Raw genomic sequence first — 10,082 nt, 5'->3', positions numbered from 1 at the left:
GTGATGTAATTTACTTGGTGCTTTGCTCTATGTTCAGTGGAGAAATGTGGATCACATGTTTTGCATCCTGGATTCCTTTCCCTCCCTTAGACTTAACTTTGTGTCCTGTATTGCAGAGACACATCTGGATGCCCCACCCATACTGCAGCTCCCACCCATCCTGGTCCAAACAGCTCGAACGAGTCCTCGGAGGATACAGATGAAAGGACCTCTGAGGGTGGCACCGTTTTGGCGTCAGCAACCACCTCACAACTCACCATCCCAGATACTGACATGTCAGTGGGTCCAGTTAGTGATGAGCCTTCTGGGTCACTCGCTGGTGAGCACAACACATCTGATGATGTACATCGGGTGGAGAAGAAACCAGAGGCCTAGACCCAGCTGGCCTCAGGCTACATGCTGGACCTCTGAGATTACTTATTCCTCAGCTGCTGGAGATGAAGAAGGCATACGGCACACTTGCCTTCATTAGCCAGGGTATTGAGTTTAAAAATTGGCAAGTGTGTTGCAGATTTATAGAACCTTAGTTAGGCCGCACTTGGAATATAGTGTTCAATTCTGGTCGCCGCACTACCAGAAAGATGTGGAGGCTTTGGAGAAGATATAGAAAATTTTTACCAGGATGTAGCCTGGTATGGAGGGTGTTAGCTATGAGGAAAGGTTGGAAAAACTTGGTTTGTTCTCACTGGAATGACAGAGGTTGAGGGACAACCTGATGGAAGTCTACAAGATTATGAAGGGCATGGACAGAGTAGATAGAAGCTTTTTCCCAGGGTAGAAGAGTCAATTACTAGGGGGCATAGGTTTAAGGTGCGAGGGCAAGGTTTAAAGGAGATGTACGAGCAAGTTTTTACACAGAGGGCGGTGGATGGCTGGAACTCGCTGTGGGGGGAGGTAGTGGAAGCAGATACGATAGTGAGTTTTAAGGGGCATTTGGACAAATATATGAATAGGATGGGAATAGAGGAATATGGTCCCCGGAAGGGTAGGGGGTATAAGCTCAGTTGGACAGCATGGTCGGTGCAGGCTTGGAGGGCTGAAGGGTCTGTTTCTTTGTAATTTTCTTTGTTCTTTAGGACTAGAGAACGCAGGAGGGACTGACACTGGATCAATGGCAAGGCTTTTGGAAGGAATCTCAAAGCTTTCAGGCGGACCAGCTATTGCCTGTCTTGCGTGCTTCCTAGGCCAACACTGCAAGGGTGGCATCTGCAGGGGAAAGCTCGGGGCAGGGGATCCTCACCATGAGTGGCAGCCTCCATGCAATAGTTGAGTCACTGCAGGCCACAGCAGAGTCCCAGAGTGCTGCGGCTGAGTCACAGTGGGCCACAGCTGAGGAACTAAACAGGATTCTCGAGGTTCTGTGGCCCATGGCTGAGAAGCTCGAGACCTTGCAGGAGACCCAGCGGGACAGCGCTGAGATGCAGCAGACTTCGGCAGCAGCCCTTGAGAACGTGGCCCAGTCTCAGAGGGCCATGGCTGAGGGGTTGCACAGAGTGGCTCAATCTCAGAAGCACTTGCTGCAGCCATTGAGAGGTAGCCCCCAACTCAAGTGGCCATTGCATAGGGCTCGACCACCATGGTAGGACACAAATAGACCTCCAGGATTGGCAGTGCCAGTGATGCCGAAGCTTCTCGAGCTCACTGCAAAAGCACTGCCATCCCAATGAAGTGACCCGGGGCCCACAGAAGCTCCAAGGGAGGAGGAAGGGCTCAAACCCATGCTGGAGCCTTCCAGCGAGGAGACTGTGGCTGTAGCTATACCTTCTAACTCTCCCCTCCTCGACACCATGGCATCTCAGGGGCAGCATGATGAAAAGGGTGTCATGGAAATATCTCAGACACTCCAGAGGATGCCCGCCAATTTGCACCAGGGCATCATCATGATGGTGCTTAGCAAGTAGTCAACACCCTCCTGCCTGCCAAAAAACCCACTAACACAGAGTACTCAGGCCCACCACTCTGGTGTGACAATGTTATAGGAGATAGAAGAATTTTTACGTGGGGAGATGGAACCCAGAGACACGTACCTCTAGCAACTGAACTGTCCGGTATTCAGGGCTTCTCTTGTTGCCCTTACATGCCTCATTTCAACTGCCAGCCCTCCAGCACATAGTTCGTGTTCCTCAGCATGCTCTTCCTCCTCTAATATGTCAACTCTTTATACAGCCAGATTTTGCAAGGCACAGCAGACATCCACTGGGAAGGGATCACTGGGCTACATTGGAAACCCTGCCAGATCGGTCCAGGCACTGGAATTGCATTTTGAGGAGCTCAATGCACTGGCCACTACAGAGAGGGTAGCTACATGGGTCTCATTATAGCAGGTCTCCGCTTCTGACATAGGTCTTCACACAGGTGTCATCAGACTTGTCCGAAGCGGGTAACCTACATCACCCATGAGCCACCCCCCACAACCTGGGCTCCTCAACAAATGCCTCCAGGATGTCCGAGCTCCTGGCAATGAAGTTGTCGTGCACAATAACTGGATGTCTTGCACAGGCATGCATAACGTTCATGTTATGGTCACACACTAGTTGAACATTCAGGGAGTGGAACGCCTTTCTGTTGATGAATCTTTGTAGGGCAACATGTGGGAAGTTGACGGCCCCCTTAGGTTAGGCATCCCCACAACGGTTGCAAAACCTGCAGCCCAGGCTTCCTGATGGGCCTGGCCCAAGTTAAATTTGATGTACCGCCCAGCCCAGGCATACAGGACTTCTGTGACCTGCTTGACACAGATGTGCACAGTTGATTGGGAGATGCCGCATCTCCATCAGGGGTCTGGAAGGAGCCAGTCGTACAAAAGTTCAAAGCGGCCACCAAGAGTGGGTGTCTCCCCCACCCCCCAGGTGCCAGGATGCACAGGAGGTGGTCGTCTCCTTCTACTCCTGCAAATGGGCCTTCTGTGCCCACAATTCTTCCTTCAGCTTCTCTTCCTCAGCACACCCCCCAATTCCCCCAGCCACATGCTCCCCACAATCACAGCTCCTTGCAAAGTTAAGAGGGCATGGGCTCTGTGCACATCCTTCAACTGGAAGTGAGCTGAGCGCACTAGGACCCAAGCAGCACTGCAAGACCAGAGGTCAGTGCTGAGACCCGGGTTTGTGCTGCAAATCGGACATCAAAGACCCTGCAGAGCAACAGCCCCACCCCCTCCAACACTCGTAGAGCTGCCGCTGACCCAAGAAAGAAAATGGCCGCAACGAAAGGTCACCCGTGAACAGCAGAGAGCTGTCAGATGCTACGCACTTACCTCCTCACTAACCCTCACTGATGGAGCGCCCAAATTGGACTTTTATGGGGCATGTCTGTTTTGCGCCGAATCGGGTTTGGTAAACACAGCGGTAAAGGGGAAGTGCCAGGAAGTTGGGCATGCAACCTATTAATTCAATTTAAATGCATGCAAGTGCATTTAAATGGCCATCACACCCATTTTGGGTGCAGTCCTGATCGTGCTCATTTTCGTGCCTTGATAAAGGGGAACTGGATATGGATCGTGTTACTTGCCTCACGCCTGACTTTACCAAATTTTTGCTCCCAAAAACTTGAAGGTAAATTCGGGCTCTCAAGTGTCCTCTGCACACTTTGCTCTACCACTCATCTTAGTTTCATCTGTGAATTTTGACACACTACACTTGGTCTCCAACTCCAAATCATCAACATAAATTGTAAACAACTGCAGTCCCAACACCGATCCCTGAAGCCTCGAGTCACTGATCACCAACCAGAAAAACACACATTTATCCCCAATCTTTGCTTTCTGCTAGTTAACCTATCCATGCTAATACATTACCCGTTACACCAAGCATCTTTATCTATGCAGCAGCATTCTGTGTGGTACCTCATTGAATGCCTCCTGGAAATCCAGATACACCACATTCATTAGTTCCCTGTTGTCCACGGCACATGTAATGTCCTCAAAGAATTCCACCAAATTTGTTAAACATGACCTTTCATAAACCCATATTGTGTTTTCCCAATGGAACCTTTTCTATCCAAATGTCTCGCTATTTCTTCCTTGGTGATAGATTCAAACGTTTTTCCTGCCACAGAAGTTAATCGGTCTATAGTTACCCTTTTGTCTACCATCTTTTTTAAACAGATAGATTATGAAACTAAACTAGCACAAAATATAAAATCTGATAGTAAAAGTTTTTACAAATATATAAAAAACAGAAGTATGGCTAAAGTAAATGTTGGACCCTTAGAAGATGAGAAGGGGAGGTTTAATAATGGGAAACAAGGAAATGGCCAAGGCCTTAAACAAGTTTTTTGTGTTGGTCTTCACAGTAGAGGACACAAAAAGTGTGCCGATAATTGACGATCGTGGGACTGTAGGGGGTGAGGATCTTAAAACGATTACTATTAATAAAGAGGTAGTGCTTGGTAGGCTAATGGGACTAAAGGTAGACACGTCTCTGAGTCCGGATGGAAGCATCCCAAGGTACTAAAAGAAACGGCGGAAGTAATAGTAGATGCATTAGCTGTAATTTATCAAAATTCGCTGGACTCTGGGGAGGTATGTCATGAAGGCCATCTTAGAGAATGTTTACTCGAAAATCAGAGGCCAAATGCCCGTGACCGCTGAAGTGTTCGCCAACAGGAAGGGAACAGTCTTGCCTGGTGATTGTCAAGCAGTATTCATTCATCCATTGTCGTGGCGTCTGCATGGTGTCCCCAACGTACCATGCCTCAGGACATCCTTTCCTGCAGCATATCAGGTAGACAACATTGGCCGAGTTGCAAGAGTATGTGCCGTGTACCTGGTGGATGATGTTCTCATGTGAGATGATGGCATCAGTGTTGATGATCCAGCATGTCTTGCAGAGGTTGCTGTGGCAGGATTGTGTGTTGTTGTGGTCACTGTTTTCCTGAAGGCTGGATAGTTTGCTGCGGACAATGGTCGGTTTGAGGTTGTGCGGTTGTTTGAAGGCAAGAAGTGGGGGTGTGGGGATGGCCTTGGCGAGATGTTCATCTTTGTGATCAGAACTCCCCATTCACCTGACAAAGGAGCAATGCTCTGATAGCTGGTGGTGTTTACTACCAAATAAACCTGTTGGACTTTAACCTGGTGTTGTGAGACTTCTTACTGTGTTTCCAGTTTCACAGGGGCATGTATTACTAACCCTGCCAGAATTCTGATTATTTCCTGCATTGAAGATTGAAGTCAGAACAGAAGAAAGGACTGTGATATTAATCTGAAGTTGGCTTCTGAATGGTGGGGATTGGGAAGGAGGAGTGGAAAGAAGGGGGTTGTAATGGGCTAAATCTCGAAGTCTAGTTCAGAATCAGAATCTGTAATCACAACTGAATTGAAGCAGCACATTTAAATGCGGTTTTTGCACCATCAAGCTAAACATGGGGGAGAGGGGACCAGCAGGGGACGCAGGTGATGCGGAGCTGCAAGTTATGAGCTTAGCTTCATTTAAAGGGTCAGTATGCAAATGGAAACTGGAGCAGTCAGAAGTTACAAAAAGACCCACATGTTTATAACACCTATTACTACCACTGGACATACAGCCAAAATAAATACTTTTGAAGAGCAGACACTGCTGTAATCCATGAAGTGCAGCAGCCAATTTGCACACAGCAATCCACACCATGAGCAATATGCAATATCAGATAACTGTTTTCTGTATTATGATTTAGGGATAAATATTGGCCAGGACACCAGGGATAACTCCTCTGCATTTTTCAAAATAATGCCATAAAATTTTTTTTTTTATTACGTCCAGCTGAGAGAGCAGAATGCCTCAGTTTAATCTGAAAGCCTGTGTAGCAGGACACCTATCTGCACAGGAGTGTCAGCCTTGATCTTCATGCTCGTGTCCTGGAGTGGGATTTTGGATCCACAACTTTCTATCTCACAGACAAGCAGCAACCAATTGAACCATGATTGACATACCCAGGGCTGGATTGTCACTATTGAGGTAGAAATTCCTTGACTCAGAAGATCCGCCTCGGTTTAAAGGGCCTGTTTGATCTAAGTTTCATTCTGGGGAAGCAGGGTGAGGGTGGGATCAATTTGGGTTGTAGGCAGGGGGCAGGTGATTGCCAAGCAGGCCGATTAGAATGGCAGCCTCAGTTCACTGGGACTTTGTTCCCATTGTTTTAGAAGCTGTTAAGCCCTCACTGCTCACAACCATGCCACTTCATACCTCCATGCCAACTGCATGTTCACCCACCCGGAATCCACATGAACAGATCTCAGCAATTATGCGCAAATGAGAAAAATCTTCTAGTAAGCTGATACAGTCTTACTCGTACACGTTTGCTTGTGAAGAAACTCCCATTCATAAAGTCCAATCAAAACTTAAATCTGAATAAACAAACATTCATTCAGACCCCACAAAGACAGTTAATCCTTTTATAGCTGTTTTAAACTGTCAATCGAACTGAGAACCTCCTTCAAGATATCTGTAGCTTTCAAAACTCAACTAAGCATTTGTAATAACATAATAATTGCCCTTGGGAATTGTGAACAAAAAATTTGATCGAAATTACATAAACAGCTGATAATTCTTGTTGTAATCTATGCCAGATGGCCTGTCAGTAAACTGTGCCCAAATAGTATTTCATATTCTCATTGTCAACTTAAGCCTGTTTTTATTTAAATTTAATAAGCAGGGGAGTTAAAAAACTTCAGATTTTGACACTTAAATTGATGTAGTAGCTATAAACATGCTTGAAGGGTAGGCCTAATTGTGACTTCCACATTTGACTTATTATCCCCATCACTGAATGCACGAAAGACATCAGCCTTCACTCACTCTCACAGGTGGGTTTATTTATGCCCTTGTCGTAGAAGGGAATGTAAAATCTAGACAGGAACAAGACTGGAGGAAGACCACTATAAATAGTTCAGATTACTGACGCAGAGGAGGTGGCCCTGGAGATAAGTGGTAAATCTGCGTTTCGCTGAGAGATAGACAGGCAACTCACAGGTAGTTGGTGACCAAATTACAAAGACTTGTGATATAAAAATTAGGAGCAGAAATAGGCCATCTGGCCTGTTGAACCTGCCATTCAAAATGATCATGACCGATCTTTGGCTTCAAGCCCACATTTCTGCCCACTCCCTTGATATCTCTTGATCCTCTGAAAGACCAAAAATCTGTCATTTCGGCCTTAAATATATTCAATGATGGAGCATCTATGATCCTCTGGGATAGAAAATTCCTAAAGTTCACAACCCTTTGCGTGAAGCACTTTCTTCTCATCTCAGTCCTAAATGATTTGCCTTTTATCCTGTGACTGTGCCACTATGTACCAGATTTACCAGTAGGGGAAACAGGCTCTCAGTGAAAATTAGTGGGATCACTGGGAGCTGGAATTGTGGTAGGTGAGGTGACTTCATCAGGCAGGAGCCAAAATCCCTGCTTTTGGACAATGGGTTGAGTTTCAGGGATTAGGCCAGTGATGGCTCAGTGACAGGATTGGGGGATTCACTACATTGCCGTGGTCACACAGAAGGAAACTACATGTGGGTGGTTAGGTGGTATATGGTAACTTAAGTTACAGTGGCATCTGTAATTGTGATTCTTGTATGCGTTTCCACCGCAATAGTGTCTACCAGTGCTGGATTTACAGCTGCGTCTGCTCCACACATAATAATTTAAATAATAATTCCCACAGAATTTAAACGAGATTAACAGGCCCAGGACTGAAGACTCCAGGTCCACTAGCCTCTCGAACCCCATCAGAGTGTTTCACTCCAGCAGGGATTATATGAGATCCCCACTTTCAGGGAACTAGCCACCCAACCCCGCTGAAGTGAAGGGGGGACAATCAGGGCCCCCCCCCAGATGATGGGGGGGGTGCCCCGAGGCATGGGCATCCTTGAGTGCCAGCCTGTGCCCCCTGGCATGGTGCAAAGGGCAAAGTGCCAAAAGCCAAGGGGCATCTTGGGAGCGAGCAATTGGGGCATGTCAGCTTGAGGGGCGGGGGGGGGGATGATGGGTGGAGCTGGTGATCGCAGAAGGCGGGGAGAGCGGAGTTGGGGGTCAGGGGTGGGCAGCAAAATCGGGCTGTGGAGGGGTGGAGAGCTGGCGTTCCTGAGGTTGTGGGGTTGGCCAGTGGTTTGACTTGGCCTGCAATTAGTGAGGCTGTCAATGCTCCTGCTGGTGTGCCGATCTTGGCACTGACAGATTGGCACATGTGCAGTAGCCCACTCAGTGTGCTGATTTCAACCTCTCCAGTGGGAACAGGCCCCACCCTTAAATTTAATGACATTCACACTGGTGGCCTCTGCAGTGTACAAAGTGTGGGAGATTCTTCTCTGAACTTCCATTGAAAAAAAACAGCATGAATGATTCCAGTTTTCACCAAATTCAAAGGTTTGAATTTTTTTGGGAGAATTCTGCCCCGATGAAGAAAAAAGACAGTGTACGGCTACGTGTCTCAATCTCCTGCATGTAAAGAAGATATCCAACTATTGCATTCTCTTAAGTAGGGAGCTACACTCAGAGCAAGTTTTAGTGAGTTGGCACTTGCTCTCTTCCATTTGAGATGCAAACTTATGCTGTGTATGACTCCCTGTTGGGATTGGTAATTTTACCCCTTGCACTGTGAGACGAGGCAAGTGTTAATAATTGAGAGAATGACAAATCCAGAGAATGAGGGAATCAGCAATTATTTGCTTACATGTCAATTAATTACAGCAGAACTTATACAAGCTGAATCTCTTCTATATACAGTTCAGAGTGTGGATAATCATGCATTTAATGCTGCTTACTTTTGTGTTGTATTTACAGATTTTGACAGGGAATGTTTTGTACTTATTTATGCAGCACAGCAATTAATATAACTGCTCTGACATTGATTAATTTCCCCTACTAAAGGCCTTTCGTCAGGCCTCAACATGTCAACTTTCAACTGAGCCTTGCAGATGCTGCTATACAGTGGAATTCCTTGGAGAAATACTCCAAGACATCTGTTTGGTGTAGGAGGAAAACAAATAAGAGATGACTACCGCACCACGCCCTCCCCCTTTCCAAGAGGCAAAATCTTGGCAGACTTGGGTTCAACCCCAAATTTCTGCATCCTCCCCCTCCCCTGCCCAGGAGGAAATATGGCTTTCTGCTTTCTCCCACAAGTTGTAATTGAAAGTTGTCAGTAAAAAGACCACTAAATTAGAAAGGCTTGTGTGGGAGCAACAATCATAAACCAATATACCCCATTCGTTTAAAAAAAAATGTGCAACAACTGAACAACTGTCCCCACGAGCCAGTAAATGCATCCATCAAAAGATTACCATTAACTGGATGTTACATGAGATTCAAGTACATAGACCACACAGAGGTTAGAAAACAAGGACTTATTATTCCACTTGCATCAAATCTTTGTGAACATTAATGGAAAGGCTTAACTCCGAGAAACAAACTATTTAAAATGGACATTTGCAGCCAACACTTCAGATTCACCAGGGTACTATTGAACATAAGGGGCAGAATCTTCCCAAAATATGATTAAGGGTGCCAGCTTCCCAAAAATATTCTCGATGAGTGATCTCAGTCGCATCCCACTTTCGGCAAGGTGAGGTGATAAGATTGTGCGGGAGGCGCAAAAATCAGAAACATGCCCAATTTTTCGCCTATTCAGATCATACTGACCCTATTTTGCTGGCAAAATCAGCTTTGTGCAATTTAAATATTAATAACACGGTTTACATGTCATTAATGAGTCCCGGGTGCTATCATCTGGGCACACTTACCTTAGCCACCTCACTGGTCGAGCTTCTCCCAAGTGAAAATCACATATGATCTCCACCAACGAAACACCCAAATGATTGGGGGCAGGGCTGGGTAGAGCCCATTAGGCAGTGCCAGCTTGGTACTGCCAACACTGCCTGACACCTTGGCACTGCCCACCTGGTACCAGGCACAGAGCCAGAATTGGGTTGAGCCATGACAGAGGGCAGAGACAAACAGGGAGCTTTGCACTGGTGGGAGGAAGGGATCTCTGCAGGGTGAGGGGTCTTGGGGAGGCAATCTCTGATGTCCACGTGAGGGGGTTGAATAGGAGATTTCCCAGTACACTGGGAGATTGGGACACCTGTGCAATGGCAACTCTTGAGCTCAGCA

Source organism: Carcharhinus amblyrhynchos, chromosome 18 (genome assembly GCF_965287045.1).
Source record: "Carcharhinus amblyrhynchos chromosome 18, sCarAmb.v2.hapA, whole genome shotgun sequence".
NCBI lineage: Eukaryota > Metazoa > Chordata > Chondrichthyes > Carcharhiniformes > Carcharhinidae > Carcharhinus > Carcharhinus amblyrhynchos.
This window is presented reverse-complemented; position numbering follows the sequence as displayed.